Source organism: Pongo abelii, chromosome 13, assembly GCF_028885655.2.
Source record: "Pongo abelii isolate AG06213 chromosome 13, NHGRI_mPonAbe1-v2.0_pri, whole genome shotgun sequence".
Classification (NCBI taxonomy): Eukaryota; Metazoa; Chordata; class Mammalia; order Primates; family Hominidae; genus Pongo; species Pongo abelii.
Window position 1 is genome coordinate 55827021 of NC_071998.2, and position 17933 is coordinate 55844953.

Below are 17933 nucleotides of genomic sequence, written 5' to 3' on the forward strand. Positions count from 1 at the left end.
CTTCCCCAGTATGCCTTGCTGATTCCTTCCACACTCACTAAAGTTACCTTTCCCACCTTTGGCATATCCTGCAGTCCCTCCCCTTATCTAGTCCTGTCTTGCAGCATTTTAGCATGCACACATCTTTCTCATCTATCAGACTTAAGTTCTTTACTGGTTGGATCTGTGTCTAATTCATTTTTTATTACCCAAGTTGCCTAACTGTATGTCTCATACAATGAAAGTACTCAATACATGTACATCGCTTAAATAAATAAATTGATCCTAAGAGTAACTAGAATTATAGAATCAGACATGACAATGTTCTAATTGCCTTTCAAGCATGGTAGGCAGAAAATATAAACCCTAGGTTGCAAAAATACATGATGGCTTCTGCTCCACCCACACTGAGAGCAGACGTGCATAGTCTATCCTAGCACTCTTTCCTGCTGAGCCTTGATGAGGCCTTGCCATCCTTCTCAGAGCCATGTTCTAGGAAGCCATTATCAATATATAAAAGTGTGTATAAGAGATTAAACTTAGGACTTTTAAAGATCCACAGATTGCTATTATTTCCTATCTTTGAACAGTCATGAAGATCTGTGAGGTTTATGAATTTCTAATTTTGCTGAAGCAAAAATTTGTTACAGATATATTCTACAAGGTGGGGAAATAACTGACTTTTTAATCAATCACTCAGAGGATGCACCTCCGTGCAAGCAACAACTCCCCTCATATTAAAAATTGCTATTCATCATCTTCACCTTAGTTTTGAAAATGTAAGTAAGTGCTTAAGTAAATGTTACTATAAAAATGATGTAATGTAGGGTTGTGTTTATTCCAGTTAAGGAATTTTGTAACTTTACTAATTATTCCAATTTGTATCTACAGAATTATTAAAGAATGAATGGAGCTTATTAAAGTGTTCATTTATTGCATTTTGTGGGGGAAATTAAGTAACTTTAGTATTTGTAAATTAGAAAGGACCTCAAAGCATGTCCTTCATTGAGATGGTTAATTTTATGTGTCAACTTGACTGCACTAGGGGTGTCAGAGTATACTTTATTTCTGGATGTGTCTACAAGTATATTTCCAGATGAGATTAGCATTTGAATCAGTTGAATTTAATAAAGTAAATTGCCCTCCCCAGTGTGGGTGGGAATAATCCAATCTGTTGAGAGCTTGAAAGAACAAAAAGGTAGAGGAAGAAGGAACTTCTTCCTGCCTGCTTGAACTGGGACATGGTCTTCTCCTGCCCTTGGCCTGGGATTTACACCATAGGTTCCCCTGGTTCTCAAGCCTTGGGAATTGAACTTGAATCACACCACTGGGCTTTCCTGGGCCTCCAGCTTGCTGACAGTAGATTTGAGGGACTTCTCAGCCTCCATGATTGTGTGTGCCAGTTTCTCATAATCTCTTTATATATATATATACATATATATATCTTTATATATATATATCTTTATATATATATACCTTTATATATATATACATATAAAATGAATTGGACACAGATCCAACCATATATATATATATACACACACACACACATATATATACACACACGCATATATATATACACACACACACATACACACACATACACATACTGTTGGTTCTGTTTCTCTAAAGAATCCTGACTAATACACTTGTGAATATCAAGAGTAGCTTTGGACTTAAGGACACCTTGGAAATCTCAGTCTTTCATGAACCAGTCATAATTAAAATAAGGCCAAAACTATGAAGAATTATAGCAGGAACTGATGATGACTGATGTGAGGAACTGCGAACTGCTCTGAGGCAGCTCACATCTTGGAGTATGCAGCTGGGACATGCATAGGAGGACGTGGAAAACACATGGGCTGAGGAACTCCAGGACACACACCAGTAAATTGCTATGGAAGTTAAGATGTGCCTTTGCCAAGAACACAAAACCCCGACTGAAAATACATTAAACAAAGAAATTTATCATATTGTATTGCAAGAAGTCCGGAGGTACAGTGGGCTCTAGGATTGATGACTCAGTGACTCTGTGATTTCATCAAGGACTGAAGTTCTTTCCTTTTTTTGCTCTGCATCCAGCCCCCATTATAGGCACAAGGTGACCATGAAAGTTCCAGAGGTCACATCCAGACACCCTAACACTCAGAGTCATTAAAAGAGACTATCACTTTTGTTGATAGTCATCGGCAAAACTCTATCATTTTTGTTATCATAATTTTCCTCTTAAAATTATGATAATGACATTTAACACTTCTTATGTCCCAGGCACTATTCTAAATGCTTTATAAATATAACTATTTTTTTTACCATAATTAGTTCATTTAATTGTTGTCTGGACATGAAAATGCAAAGCTTCAATAAAAAGAATCATTATGCAAAGCAAAGCTATGACCCTCTGTTAAGCATTTGGCAAAGAAATGTACTTTGGCCAGGCATGGTGGCTCACACCTATAATCCCAACACTTTGTGAGGCTGAGATGGGATGACCTCTTGAGGACCAGATTTCAGAGAGAGACCCTATCTCTACAAAAAATTTAAAAAATAGCCGGGTGTGGTGGCACAAGCCTGTGTTCCCCGCTACTGGGGAGACTGAGGTGGGAGGATCACTTGAGCCCAGGAGGTAGAGGCTGCAGAGAACCATGATCATGTCACTGCACCAGCCTGGGTGACAGAGTGAGACCCTGTCTTAAAAAAAGAAAAAGCACTTTTATTATTATTTTATAATTTCAACTTTTATTTTAGATTCAGGGATACATGTGCAGATTTGTTACATAAGTATATTACCTGATGCTGAGGTTTGGGGTACAGATCCCATCACTAAGGTAGTGAGCATAATCCTCAATAAGCAGTTTTTCAACCCACAGCCCCCTTTCTCCCTCCCTACTCTAGTAATCCACAGTGTCTATTGTTCCCATCTTTATGTTCATGTGTACTCAGTGTTTAGTGTCCACTTATAAGTGAGGACATAAGGTATCTGGTTTTCTGTTCCTGCATTAATTCTCGTAGGATTCTGACCTCCAACTGCATCCATGTTGCTACAAAGGACATGATTTCATTTTTTATGGCTGGGTAGTATTCCATGGTGTATTTGTACCATATTTTCTTTATCCAGTTCCCTTTTCTCCACAGCCTCACCAGCAGCTGTTGTTTTTTGAATTTTTAATAACAGCCATTCTGACTGGTATGAGATGGTATCTCATTGTGGTTTTGATTTGCATTTATCTGATGATTACTGATGAGCATTTTTCATATGTTTGTTGAAAACGTGTATGTCATCTTTTGAGAAGTGTCTGCTCAAGTCCTTTGCCCATTTTTTAATGAGTTTGTTTATTTTTGTTTATTTGTATAATTTTCTTATAGATTCTGGATACTAGACCTTTGTCAAATGCATAGCTTGTGAATATTTCCCCCATTCTGGAGTTTGTCTGATTATAGATAATTTCTTTTGCTGTGCAGAAGCCCTTCAATTTAATTAGGTCCTAATTGTCAATTTTTGCTTCTGTTGCAATTGCTTTTGGGGACTTAGCAAAATAATTTTTGGCAAGGCCAATGTTGAGAAGGGTATTTCCTAAGTTTTCTTCTAGTGTTTTTATAATTTTGTCTTACATTTAAATCTTTAATCCACCTTGAGTTAATTTTTGTATATGGTGAAAGGGGGTCCAGTTTCATTCTTCTGCAATGACTACTCAGTTATCCCAGCCCTATTTATTGAATAGGGAGTCCTTTCCTCATTTCTTATTATTGTTGACTTTGTCAAAGATCAGATGGTTGTAGGTGTGCAGCTTTATTTCTGGGTTCTATTCTATGTGTTTATTTTTGTACCAGTACCATGTTGTTTTGGTTACTGCAGCCTTATAGTATAGTTTGAAGTTGGGTAGTGTAATGCCTCTGGCTTTGTTCTTGGTTAGGATTGCTTTAGCTATTCAGGCTCTTTTTTTGGTTCCATATGAATTTTATAATAGTTTTTTCTAATTCTGTGAAAAATGACATTGAAAGTTTGACAGAAACAGTGTTGAATCTGTAAATTGCTTTGGGCAATATGGCCATTCAAACAATAGCGATTATTCTAATCCATGAACAAGGAATGTGTTTTCATTTACTTGTGTCATCTCTGATTTTTTTTCACCAGTATTTTGTAGTTCTCCTTATAGAGATCTTTCAACTTCTTGGTGTATGGCTATTGTAAATTGGATCATGTTCTTTATTTGACTCTCAGCTTGAATGTTATTGATGTATAGAAATTCTACTGATTTTTGTACATTGATTTTGTATCCTGAAACTGTACTAAAGTCATTTAGTATTTCTAATTGACTAATTCTAATTTAGTAAATTTCTAATTTAGTAATTTAGTAAATTAGTAAATTTCTAATTTAGTAATTTAGTAAATTAGTAAATTTCTAATTTAGTAATTTAGTAAATTAGTAAATTTCTAATTTCTAATTAGTAATTCACTAAAGTCATTTTGGCAGAGTCCTTAGGGTTTTCTAGATATAGAATCATATCATCAGTGAAGAGAGATAGTTTGACTTCTTCTTCTCCTATTTGGATTCCTTTTATTTCTTTCTTTTGCCTGATTGCTCTCACTAGGACTTCCAGCTCTATGTTGAATAGGAGTGGTGAGAGTGGGGATCCTTGTCTTGTTCCAGTTCTCAAGGGGAATGGTTTCAGCATTTTCCCATTCAGTACGATGTTAGCTGTGGGTTTGTCATAGATTGCTCTTATTATTTTGAAGTATTTTCATTTAATGCCTAGTTTGTTGAGGGTTTTTATCATGAAGGGATGTTGGATTTTACCAAAAGCTTTTTCTACATCTATTGAGATAATCAGATGGCTTTTGCTTTTAATTCAGTTTATGTGGTGAATGACATTTACTGATTTGCATGTGTTGAACCAACCCTGCATCTCAGGAATAAGCCTACTTGATCATGTTGTTTTAATTTTTTGATGTGCTACTGGATTTAGTTTGGTAGTATTTAGTTAAGGATTTTTGCATTTGTGTTCACCAGAAATGTTGGCCTGCAGTTTTCTTTTTTTGTTGTGTCTCTGCCAGATTTTAGTATCAGGCTGATGCTGGCTTTATAGAATGAGTTAAGAAGAAGCCCCTCCTTGATTTTTTGGAATAGTTTCAATATGACTGATAACAGTTCTTTGTTTGTCTGGTAGAATTTGGCTGAGAATCCATCTGATCTAGGGCTTTTTTTTTTCATTGGTTGTTAGGTCTTTTATTACTGATGCAAGTTCGGAACTTGTTATTGGTCTATTCAAGTTTTCACTTTCTTCCTGGTTTAATCTTTAGAGGTTGTGTGTTTCCAAGAATTTATCCATTTCCTCTAGATTTTTCAACTTGTGTGCATAGAGTTGTTCATAATAATCTCTGAGGATCTTTTGTGTTTCTGTGGAATTCGTTGTAATGTCATCTCTGTCATTTCTGATGGTATTTGGATCTACTCTTTTTCTTTGTTAATCTAGCTAACAGTCTGTCAATCTTGTTTATTCTTTCTAAAAATCAACTCTTGGTTTCATTGATCTTTTGGTTTGGTTCTTCTACAATTTTAGTTATTTCTTTTCTTCTGCTAGCTTTGGGGTTGGTTTATTCTTTATTTTCTAGTTCTTCTAGGTGCAAAGTTATATTGTTAATTTGAGATTTTTCTAACTTCTCGATGAAGGTGTTTAGCACTATAAACTTTGCTGTTAACACTGCTTTAGCTGTATCCCGGAGATTTTTGTAAGTCATGTTTCTATCTTCATTAATTTCAAATTTTTCCATTTCTGCTTTGATTTCATTGTTCACCCGGAGTTATTCAGGAGGAAGTTGTTTGCTTTCTATGTATTTATGTAGCTTTGAGAGATTTTCTTGATATTGATTTCTGTTTTGTTGCACTGTTGTCCAAGATTGTGCGTGGTATGATTTGGTTTCTTTGAATTTATTGAGACTTTCTTTATGACTAAGCACATTGCCAGTCTTAGAATATATTCCAGTGTGGATGAGAAGAATGTATATTCTGTGGTAGGTGTCTATTAGGTTCAACTGGTCAAGCATTGAGTTTTATTCCAGAATTTCTTTGTTAGTTTTCTGTGTTGATAATCTAATGTTGTCAGTGGGGTGTTATATTCTCCCACTATTATCGTGTGCTAAGTATTTTCCTAGGTCAAGAAGGACCTGTTTTATGAATCTAGGTGTCCCAATGTTGGGTACATATATACTTAGAATAGGTAAATCTTGTTGAATTGTACCCCTTATCCTCATGGGATGTTTTTCTCTGTCCTTATTGTTGTTGGTTTAAACTCTGTTTTATCTGTTATAAAAATAGTGACTCCGGTTTTTTTTGTTGTTTTCTATTTGCATGGTAGATCTTTCTCCATCCCTTTACTTTGAGCTGGTGAGTATCACTGCATGTGAGATGGGTCTCTTGAAGACAGCAGGCAATTGAGTCCTTTTCATCCAGCTTGCCACTCTGTCTTTTAAGTGGGGGCATTTAGCCCCTTTCATACTCATATGTGAGATTTTGATCCTGTTATTGTTAACTGGTTGCTTTCTAGACTTGATTGTATAGTTCCTTTATGGTGTCTGTGGGTTATGTCCTCAAGTGTGTTTTTGTGGTAACAGGTGTCATCATTTTTTTTCCATGTTTATCACTCCCTTATGGGGCTCTTGTAAGGCTGGTCTAGTTATAATGAATTTCTTCAGCATTTACTTGTGTGAGAAGGATTTTACTTTTCCTTTGTTTGTGAAGCTTAGTGTGCTAGGAAATGAAATTCTTGGTTGGAGTTTCTTTTCTTTAAAGACGCTGAAAATAGGTCCCCAATCTCTTCTAGCTTGTAAGGTTTCTGCTGAGAGGTCTGCCACTAGCCTGTTGGGGTTCCCTTTGTATGTAACCTGACCCTTCTCTGTAGCTGCCTTTAAGATTTTTTCTTTCACATTGACCTTGGTGAATCTGATGACTGTGTGCCTTGGGGATGATCATCTTGTATAGTATCTAGTAGGGGACCTCTGTATTTCTCAAATTTTCATGTTACCTTCTCCAGTGAGATTAGGGAAATTTTCAAAGACTGTGTCCTCAAATATATTTTCTCTCTCCTTCTCTCTCAGGAATGCCAATGAGTTGTAGGCTTGGTCTATTTACAAAATATTCACTAATGTGATACTCACAACAACCCCATTAGGTACATATTAATCTCATTTAACAGATGAGAAAGTGGAGGCAGAAACGTTAAGTGACTTATAATGACACACAGCTAGTAAGCAGTGGATCCAGGATTATAAACCAGGTGGTTCACTTCATAATCTGTGCTCTTAACTGTGAAACTCTTTCTACTACAAGAAAACCTTTCCAAAAGTAACCCAGAGATTTGACTTTATATTTCACTGGCCAGAACTGAGTCACAGGCCTACCTCTTAACTAATCACTGACAAGAGGCATGGAATTACCATGAAAAGCATAAATCTATCAAGATTTGTTACTGAGCTGGAGATGGACTCCTCTTTTCCAACGAAGAGTCCCTAAAAAATAGGAGTAGGGTTTTAGTCTCATAGAAAGGGAATGAACGTATGGCAAGGAACCAGCCATGCCTGCTATGAGGGGCTACCTACAAAAAGTCCAGCTTCCCTAACTCCATTTCCTCTGCTTTCATAAGTTAAGATAGCATGTGATACCATGATCATCCGTGCATGTGTCTGTGCTTCCTTCAACTTGCTTGCAAGTATCCCAAAGATAGGAAAAAAATCTCATAGATCTGCATATTCTCCACAAGGCCTGGCATAGGGCCTCACACATGGAAAGTGTTCAAGAAACATTTGTTCATTGTAATTGAATTTTCATTCTCAACTCTACTTAATTGGAGAGGTCAACAGTTGGCCATGCTCAAGGCAGGCAGGTAATGCATTTTCACATTGATCTTGCAATCAAATGAATTCTGAAAAACTTCCCTTGCCATGTAAAATAGCAAGAAATCACATATTAACGTAGGTCATGCAAAAGCCCAAACTTATTAAATTGTTAGTGCCTTGCACTTGGCACCCTTAGAGGTAACATTAATGTCGCAATTTTTTTATGACTTGACATTTCTGCTATATTCAAGAGACATTATATTCAAAGAGACACATTAGAAAGCCATAGACAGAATAGGCTACATAAATTGCAGGGTTTAGTTCAAAAAGAAGATATGAAGCCCCAGCTGGGGTGGACTGGGTCAATCTCCTATTTTCATGGGCCTAATGCTCCAATCCACAGTGGATAGGTGACAACCCCCGAGAGATTGTAACCTCTAAATACCTGGATTGGAGTTGGGCAAGAGGGCCCCACAGAGTTGTCCACTGAGCACATTGTGATACTACCAGCTCCCAACAGAGACTGGCATTGCCTTGCCCCATCCTGTGATGCAGCAGGACACATTTATGGGCATGACCCTTCCTGGCCTGTGCCCAGGAAGGGAAGAACCCCCAACCAATGTGACCTGGTGGCTGTAGTAGTCAAGGGGCAGGGGTAGGGAAGAATAGGCTAGGTGGGGGCTGAGGTTTGGTACGTGGATGAAAATCCATCCCAGAGAGGCAGCAGTGAAGCAGGACAACCATGATCTGAGGCTTTAAATTCCTGGCTTATGCTCCATTTTCCCATTGTACTTTATTTACAAAACACAAATCCAAAGATATAATTATTAAGGACATCAAGATGATGACCATAGCACATTAAATCGCAACCACTTCTGAGCATGGGACCCTGTTTAATTATACTGATCACATGATCTGGCCATACATGTATAGTGCCTTGTTTAAATGGAATATTCTCAGTTAAATAAAGCATTAGAATTAATGAAATTTAATGTTTGGTTTTTCTTATTTTTTTAATGTAGCATAATGGGTTGAATAGTGTCCCCTCCAAAAAAAAAAGAGAAAAAATGAATATTCATTTGTGGAGAGGATAAATGTCATTTTAAGAAATACTATCATTGACTGGATAAGGAAAATATGGTACATATACAGCATGGAATACTATATAGCCATAAAAAGGAATGAGATCATGTCCTTTGCAGGGACATGGATGGAGCTGAAAGCCGTTATCCTCAGCAAACTAACGCAGGAACAGAAAACCAAACACTGCATGTTCTCACTTGTAAGTGGGAGCTGAACAATGAGAACACATGGACACATGTAAGGGAACAACACACAGTGGGGCCTGTTGGGGGAGGTTGAGGTAGGGGGAGAGCACTAGGGAAAATTGTTAATGCATGCTGGGCTTAATACCTAGGCGATGTGTTGATAGGTACAGCAGACCACCATGGCACATGTTTACCTATGTAACAAACCTGCACATCCTGCACATGTACCCTGGAACTTTAAAAAATAATAATAAAATTTTTTTTAAAAGATATACTATTATTTCTTAAGAGCTGGTATTCAATAGATCAGTAGGGTTACTATAGTCATTAATCTATTATACACTTCAAAATAGCTAAAGGAGAATAATTCAAATGTTCCAAGCCTAAACAAAAGATAAATATTTAAGGTGATGGATGTCCCAATTACCCTGATGTGATTACATTAGTATATCAAATTATCATATGTACCCCTAAAATATGTACAACTATTATGTATCAATAAGAAATTTAACAAATAAATTAAAACTAAAAAAAAGCCACACACACAAAAAGAAATGCTAACATTCCAAAAGCTTACTGAATGAATAACTTATTTAATGGAATGGTGGAAGAAACTGGACAACAAGGGAGGTAACTGCTCACCGCACAAGTATTCATCCCATGACTTTATTTAGTCATTTCTCCCCTCAGTGTACGCTATGTTGACTTTGGACTTTATCCGGTAATAAGGAGCTATTTAGCACTTTTTTGGGTTTTTTTTTGAGATGGAATCTCACTCTGTCGCCAGGCTGGAGTGCAGTGGTGAGATCTCAGCTTCCCGGGTTCAAGCGATTCCCCTGCCTCAGCCTCCCAAGTAGCTGGGACTACAGGTATGCACCACCATGCCCAGCTAATTTTTTGTATTCTAGTAGAGATGGGGTTTCACCATGTTGGCCAGGATAAATTGCAGGGTTTAGTTCAAAAAGAAGATATGAAGCCCCAGCTGGGGTGGACTGGGTCAATCTCATATTTTCATGGGCCTAATGCTCCAACCCACAGTCGACAGGTGACAACCCCCAAGAGATTGTATCCTCTAAATACCTGGATTGGAGATGGGCAAGAGGACCCCGCAGAGTTGTCCACTGAACATAATGTGATACTACCAGCCTCAGTCTCCTGACCTCATGATCTGCTCACCTCTGCCTCCCAAAGTGCTGGGATTACAGGTGTGAGCCAAAGGGAAGAGTAACACAATCCAGTTTATATCATAGATGGACCTCTTTGGTGGCAGCATGAAGGAGGGATTCAAGGAAGTAGAGCTTTAGGCACGCAAAGCAAGTCAATTCTACATCAACTATTACTGAAAATGGCATTGTAGCATGGTGGTTAAAGACATGGGCTCTTTACTTAGATATACGTCCATTCAAATTCTACTTCTGCCATTTATGCAGTGTATAAACTTGAGCCAGTCACTTGCCATCTCTAAGTTTCAGTTTCTTATCTACTAAAGCAAAGTAATTATAACAGGGTTCTTATGAAGTTTGATCGCCAAGAGATAAATGAAGCACTTACCGCAGTGCCTGACTCATTAACCATAGCTATTATTATTATTATCATATGGAATGGGTTATTTGTCTCCCTTCCCAGCTCCATGCTTATGCCCTTTCTAAAAACCACCGTGCTTCCAAAACAGGGAAAGAGGGACACGTGCGTGACCACCCATATCAATCGGCCTGTCTCCCTCTGCAACCCACACTCTTTCAGAGCAGAAGGAATGGCTACTTATTCCTTCCCCTACTTTATAATCTTATTCTTCTACCTGAAGGCAACAGCCTTGTGATCTAGCTGTCAGATATGGAGTGGCAGCTTATCCACTTTACAGAAGAAACTTCTGAGTCCAGAATATGTGAAAATTCAGAAAAATCCACTTTCTGTCCATAGCTTAATTTTAAACGTACTGTCTTGCTAAAGAAACAATCTCAATCATTTATTCATTCCTTCATTCTTTCATCCTCTATTACCCTGGGTCAAAAATTCTATATAAAGGAAGAACTGAAGTATGGTCATTTAAAGGCGAAATAAAAATACATTCTTTTAATATTTGTAGTATATTGTCCTTACTGAAAAGTTAATTTGTCATTGTTATAATAATGTAATAAGGAAGAAAATTTTTGGAAATCTCACTTATAGATTACTTGTTAGGATATAAGTGATTTTGGGGGGAACAACAGAAGCACTTATATATTGGAAGCACCAAAAGTGGATGGCGGTGTTTTCCAGATATTTGGAAATACCTAGAAATTAGAATAGAAGAAAGTATTCATTAAGACAGAAGCTCCAGAACCATGTTCTTCCAACAATGGAAGGGTTAAGACTATGAACTTTGAGTCAGACACACCAGATTTGCATGTATGTAAAGAGTGGGAGATTTGGGGATTGAATTGATGACACCTGTAGAAGGCTGTTCTGAGTACTTAGGATTGCACTGCCAGGCCCACTGAGTGATGGATGGTCAAATGAGGAGCAGGTGCAATGCTCCATGGCCTCCTTGGCCCCTAACAGTCAGTTAGAGAAGTTGGTGCTGGGCTAGAGCAGGAGATAGAGATGCAGGTGGTCTCTAGAGTGCTACTCTTCAAACTTAAATGTGAACATGAATCACCTGGATCACCTGGAGATCTTGTTAAAATGCAGAGTCTGGTTCGATAGTCTGGAGTATGGCTTGAGATTCTGTACTTCTAATAAACTCCCTGGAGATGCCAACACTGCTGGTCATGGGTCACACTTTGAGTAGCAAGGAGATATATTCTGTTTAACTCTCCTGTTGTGACTGCCATTGCAACCTCTCCACCTTCTTCTTTTGAAGCTGCTCCCTTGTTCTCTTTCCTTTTCCTCAAAGCACTGCCATATTCTTAATCCTGAGCACTAGTGCTGTAATTTCAGAAAAAAAATAGGCACACATTTTTTATCAGGTTTGACACATCATTGTATCCATTAGCACATCACTGGGTGCTCAGTGCTCTTCACTGGTCCAAGCCCTGGGAGCACACAGAAGACTTCGCCCCTACCCTCAAAGGAATAAAACACCACCAGTGACCATTCACCAGTAATCATTTATTGAGTGCCCTCTATTGATATTCTTATATCAATAAGACCAAAACAGGGAAGACCAAAACCATTGAAACCTTGTTAACCTTTCTAAGTCTCAGTTTTCTCAGATGTGGAATATGGATACTAACACATATCTCAAAGATTTAATTCAATGTGAAATGAAATAAATGTAAAGTCCCTAGTAATCACTAGTTGGTGAATAGTTGTAATCGTTTCCTTTTAGTTCTATTAGGTTGTGGTACAGAAACAGACACATGAACAGACAGAGTTTCAAAAGGGAAAATCTTAGTCTATGGTCTGAGGCCATGGCTGTTCCGACAAAGGAAAGCACTCAGAATAAGGTTTTTCAGGGACTCTCAGGAACCTAAACCACTAAGAGGCACCTGGCTCTTGTGGAGCTATACCCCTCTGTAAATCATGGTTTCATATTAGCAGACCTGCCTGGTGGCCTCGGGTTCTTTAGTAAAGCCGAGTCCCTTCTCTCATTTCCAGTGACTTCTCAGGGGAAATAAGTCTTATTCTCCCAAGCGTTCTTTTTTTTTCTGTTCTGCCTCTGAAACCTACTCTATTCCTAGTTAGGGAGTATAAGGAGCCCTCGTCCAATGCACGTGGTGACTCTGCACCGACTTAGCCTTGCTGCTTGCCCTGCTCTCACCTGGTGCTCCAGTTTTCATAAACTTCTGCATTGTGCATGAAATCCAGGTTTCCACTTTGAACCCGTGTCTGAGAACTGGGTCTCTTTCTTTCCCATTCCATTTATAATAAATATTTATGGAGTACTTACTCTCAGCTAGGCATCGTGGTAGGTATAAGTGCTACCTGCCAATATTCCCAGTTTTCTTCTCTTTCTGGGAACATATGAGGATTTTATTTCCTAGGTCCTTTGAAATGAGACAAGGCCTTATGATTTCCATGACCCATCTACTGTGAGCAGAAGTGATGTGTGTCACCTCCATGTGGAAGCATTTGAGAGATGGTGTGAGATTCTTTGTACCTCTTCTTCCTCCTTAGTAATTGTAGGAGCCCTGTTGTGTTGACAGTGTCATGACATGGTATGGCCTCCTTCAGCCTGAGCCTCTGAATATATGTGAGGTGAGAATCTGTCCTGTCAGCCTATGTTATACATGTAGTTTGAGCAAAAAATAAGCCTCTGTTGTTTAAAACCACTGAGGATTGAGAGTTTTTCTTATTGTAGAATGACCAAGCCTACCCTAGCTAATACAGCATCATCCCAAGCACCTCCCTTTTACATGTCAGTAGGAGGAATATGTGCAATAAACATATAAGCAAACAAATATGTAAAATATTAGAAAATGATGAGTGCCATGAAGAAAATTATACTGGGAAACTGGATGCAGAGTGACTTGGAGGTTGCTGCTTACACAGCAGTGCTCAGAGACTCCTCACAGAAGTGCTAGTAGTTGAGCTGATGAGGCGTAGCCATATAAAGATTTAGAGAAAGGAACTCTGGCAGACGGAACAGAAGTCTGAAGGTTTGAAGCAGATTGGATTGATCGTGTGTACTGTTCACTCTAGTTACTTTTGATAAGCAGACTGTATGTGAGCAAGAAAGGAAGCAAGAAAATCAGTCAGCAGGCTATTGTAATAGAACAAATGAGAGATGGCACATTAAGACTAGGCTTTTAGTAGTGAAGTTGCTGAAAAGTGACCTGACTCAGGATCTATTCTGGAGACAGCAGTTACAGAACTTGCTGACAGATTGGCTGTCGGTAGCAGAGGGAAAGAAGAATCAAAGGTCATCTCCCAGGTTTTTGGTCTGAGCAACTCAGTGCCATTTAGTAAAATGGTAAAGGAGAGGTCAGGAACAGGTTTGGGAGGGAAAATCGAGAGTTTGGTTGTCAGCATATTAGGTTTGAGATGGCCACTTGCAGTCGAGTGGAGCTATTGGGCTGGCAGTTAGACACGTGCATCTGGAACTCAGGAGAAACCTTATCTGGAGACAGGATCGGGAAAATCAGGGAGCATGCAGATGATAAAGCATAGGACCGTTTGAAGATAGCATAGAGATGAGAGGCAAGAGCAGAGAATTTGAACATTTAAAAGTTGGACAGAGAAGAAAGGGTCATCAGGCAGACTGAGAGCTTTACCCAGTAAGGTATGAGGCATGCAGTAACATGAAAAAAATTGCTTCAAGAAAGAAAGATGACAATTTGTGTCAAATGTGGCTATAAGTTCAAATATGATGAAAAGAGAGATTTGGCCATTAGAATACCTAGCATGGTAGTTATCAGTGACCCTGATAAGAGCCATTTCAGGAGTGAAGACTGAAGGGGATGTGACCAAGTAGAGAATCTAGACAGCTTTTCCCAGGAGTTTCAATGGGAAGAACAGCAGAAAAAAATGGAGTAGGAGTAGGGTCCCTGTATCTGAACCTCTGCCTTGACAACATGTATAACATCTCATGCCCTCCAATTTTGGTTAGACTTGGGCCCCCAGCTTGGTATTTGTAGACTCCATATGGGCTTGAATCTTCTTCTGAATCCTATCCCCAAGACTGGGAATATACACCTGCCAGACAGACCACTCCGAGAACAAATTTTTCCCTGTCAGAATCTCCATATAAAGTAATAGTAAACCACATGCTCAGGAGAGACATGAACAAAAAGAGAAAGAGTAAATAAATAAATCTGTTCTTCACAAACTCAGAAAGGGTCTATGCACTTGATGGCAGCCAATGATAATGTTGGATCCCCCAAAAACATGCCCCTCAAGATGAGTGTGATGGTGAGAAAGTCACAGCTCTCACCTCATCAGCCATCAAGGTGACAGATGATCACAATGCTGGGGATTATTTAAATTTAACTTTTGAGTTGTTAAATACAATAAATTCAAATAAATACAATAGATTCAGACCGTTCAAAATTCAAAATGTAAAAAGGATGCATAATGATATCTCCATCTGATCACTGTTTCCTACCTTCCAGTTCACTTCCCCCAAAGAAACTAATGTTATTACTTTCTTGTCATTCTTCCATACATACATGCACATTCTTCCCACCCTCCACCTTTTGACACAAGTGGCGTTTTACCCACATACTATTTTGCATCTACAAAGCCAGAAATCTGCCAACGTTGAAAGAAGTAGGTTTTTGCAAATCCACTAACAGCTTCTGAATTCATATTTTTTTTTTTAGAAAAGCAGTTATTTCTTAGGTAGTAAGCATGGTAAGTAGAGTCTAACTTGAGTTCCCATGTGTCTGGCATGTCTGTTGAATACAGCTGACCTATGAGGAGGCAGAAGAGACCTGGGAGAATAAATATAGGAGATGTGACATTTGTGCCTAAGAATTCTGACACAAGTTCCCAGGGATGTCATGGAACCTTGCCATCACTGATGTATCCACCTGCTATCATCCCCTCCCTTCCAGAACTTCTGGGAAAGCCCTTTCCTCCTGCCAGCACACCCTTGGCTGGCTCAGGTCCTTGGTTGGCTCTCTCTTAAGTTAATCAGCTGCCAGAATCACCACCTGTCCCTTGTCAAAATTAGCCTTGTATTGCAAAACGCCTCCCTCTTGGCTGGCCATTCTTGCGATACTTCCATCAGGATTTACCGTGGAACCAGGTCCCCATGATCCTAGTTTGATACCCACTCCCCACTGCTTGCCTGAGTCCCTCTCCAAGCAGGGGGCATGTGCCTTTTAAATATGAACCAATTCCAATATATAAAAACATAGAGCCCGGTTTTTAAAATGACCACCTGACACGCCAAGTGAAGAGAAGCTCATTTTCAAATGATTCCCGGCTGTTATAATAGCACTGTGGGACTCCAGAAGGATTCAGCCCAGCCACCGGATGTGACACAGAGGCCAGGGCGCGCAGGAGACACGGAGAAAGCGCAGAGAAGGCGGTCCCTGTCTGAGGTCTGGAGTCAGAGACAGAGTCAGGCGCCCAAGGCCCAAGCGCCCACGGCAGCACCATGCCTGCAGTCTTGGAGCACCCCAAGCTTTCCAACGCCATGGCCAGAACACTGCACCAAGGACATTGTGATGGAGCAGGAGCATAAGCAACAGGAGGAAGAAGAGGTGGACAAGATGACAGAACAGAAGATGAAGGAAGAACAGGAGAGAAGGAAGAAAAAGGAGATGGAGGAGAGAATGTCACTAGAGGAGACCAAGGAACAAATTCTGAAGTTGCAGGAGAAGCTTTTGGCCCTACAGGAAGAGAAGCACCAGCTTTTCCTGCAGCTCAAGAAAGTTTTACATGAGGAAGAAAAACGGAGGCGAAAGGAACAGAGTGACCTGACCACCCTGACATCAGCTGCATACCAGCAAAGCCTGACTATTCACACAGGAACATTACTCCTCGGCATGCAGGGGAGCCCTGGAGGACACAATCACCCAGGCACCCTCATGGCAGCTGACAGAGCCAAACAAATGTTTGGACCCAAAGTGCTTACGACCCGGCACTACATTGGCCCAGCAACTGCTTTTGCAGAGACACCAGAGCATGGACAATTCCAAGGCAGTCCTGGTGGTGCCTGTGGGACTGCTTAACCCCCACCTCACTATGGGCACACACAGCCAGCTTATAGTCCTAGCCAGCAGCTCAGAGCTCCTTCGTCCTTCCCTGCAGTGCAGTACCTATCTCAGCCACAGCCACAGCCCTGTGTCCTGCACAGCCACTTTCAGCCCACTGAGACAGATTTCCTGCCTGGTGGTTCCCTATCCTTGCAAAAGCAGATGGAACACACTAACCAGCAGACTGGCTTCTCCGACTCATCGTCTTTGCGTCCCATGCACCCCCAGGCTCTGCATCCAGCCCCGGGACTCCTTGCTTCCCCGCAGCTCCCTGTGCAGATGCAACCAGCAGGAAAGTCGGGCTTTGCAGCTGCCAGCCAACCTGGCCCTTGGCTCCCCTTCATCCAACACAGCCAGAACCTGTGATTCTACCACAGGTGACCATCAGATTATATCTTCAACACCATGCCCTCCCATCCCACCGTGGGTGCGGGTACAATAGCATTGTGCCTGATTGGTTCAGTCATCAGAGAAGCAAGGAGGGCAATTTTATTTTATGTTTGACCTAGTAACAGAAATTGCCATTGGAAGTCAACTTGAGATACTTAACAACAGCTACTTATAATCTTGTCAATTAACATTTGTGCATTGCATTACTCTTTATGAAGCACTTTTATGTATACTGTCATAATACATTAGGGGGTGATGGTGGCTCCAAGCAGAGAAAAAAAGTGTATTATTTTACTGCCTAATCTTAGAAACAGGGAGGAAACAGGTTCTTAGAAAGGAGAATATCAAAGCAGACCACAGAGCTAAGCACAAAAGAAGAAGTATTATCAATGCCAAACTCAGAGAGGCTGAAATGAAAATATTCCAATTCAAGAATTTGAGAGAGACACATCGTGGGAAGAGGGTTAAACCCAAATGAGGACCTATCACAAAATGTTCAAGATTGAGGGCTAGTGAACAACTGTGTGGCCAGAGTAGGTTTTTGGTTCTTTTATTTATAGTATAGATAATACATAGCTTTGTATTAAAATATAGCAACTGCAGCTAAACCAAAAGAAAATAAGCAGTATATTTTAGGCTTTTCTGCCCAGTATCATTGAGGGCCACAATCTTGGGGATAGTTGCCTTAAGTTTGTCTGCACTGATACCCCAATTTGTTGCTTCTTTCCTTTTTTCCCTGAAAAAAAAAAAAATGCTTACTGGTTCCCTGTCTGGTCTGCTCCTTCTTCCAGCGGTTTGGGAATAAACATTTTCCTAGCTGTTGGTGACTCAGTAATGGAC

General features: G+C 39.8%; 1 pseudogene; it reads left to right on the plus strand.

Annotated features, from left to right (window-relative positions):
* Positions 1-16102: 16102 nt before the first annotated feature.
* LOC100455784 (G protein pathway suppressor 2-like) lies at positions 16103-17104 on the plus strand (annotated as a pseudogene).
* The last annotated feature ends 829 nt before the right edge of the window (positions 17105-17933 follow it).